Source organism: Cucurbita pepo, unplaced genomic scaffold, assembly GCF_002806865.2.
Source record: "Cucurbita pepo subsp. pepo cultivar mu-cu-16 unplaced genomic scaffold, ASM280686v2 Cp4.1_scaffold017547, whole genome shotgun sequence".
NCBI classification, from domain to species: Eukaryota; Viridiplantae; Streptophyta; class Magnoliopsida; order Cucurbitales; family Cucurbitaceae; genus Cucurbita; species Cucurbita pepo.
The window spans coordinates 1-277 of record NW_019663283.1 but is presented as its reverse complement, the minus strand read 5'-3'; the positions used below and the strand labels follow the sequence as shown (position 1 = coordinate 277).

General features: G+C 42.0%; 1 non-coding gene across 1 annotated transcript; it reads right to left on the bottom strand.

Annotated features, from left to right (window-relative positions):
- Nucleotides 1–129: 129 nt before the first annotated feature.
- Nucleotides 130–203, bottom strand: TRNAV-AAC. Its single transcript has one exon. It is a non-coding gene; the product is annotated as a tRNA-Val (tRNA).
- Nucleotides 204–277: the final 74 nt, after the last annotated feature.

The window sequence follows — 277 nt, the reverse complement described above, 5'->3', positions numbered from 1 at the left end:
GGGGCTTACCAAGCTCGAAGGCTCTTAAACTTTCTCGTAGACGTCCAAAATGAATCCAGATTATTATTATAAAAATAAAAACTTCAAAGATGGTGTCGCCCCNTATTATAAAAATAAAAACTTCAAAGATGGTGTCGCCCCGACTTGAACTGGAGACCTTCAGTGTGTTAGACTGACGTGATAATCAACTACACCACGGCACCGTTGGAAGCCACACCAGAATGTCAGCCAAACTTTAGAGTTAAGCCCAAACTTCCTAGAGCCTAAAGAAAAGCCC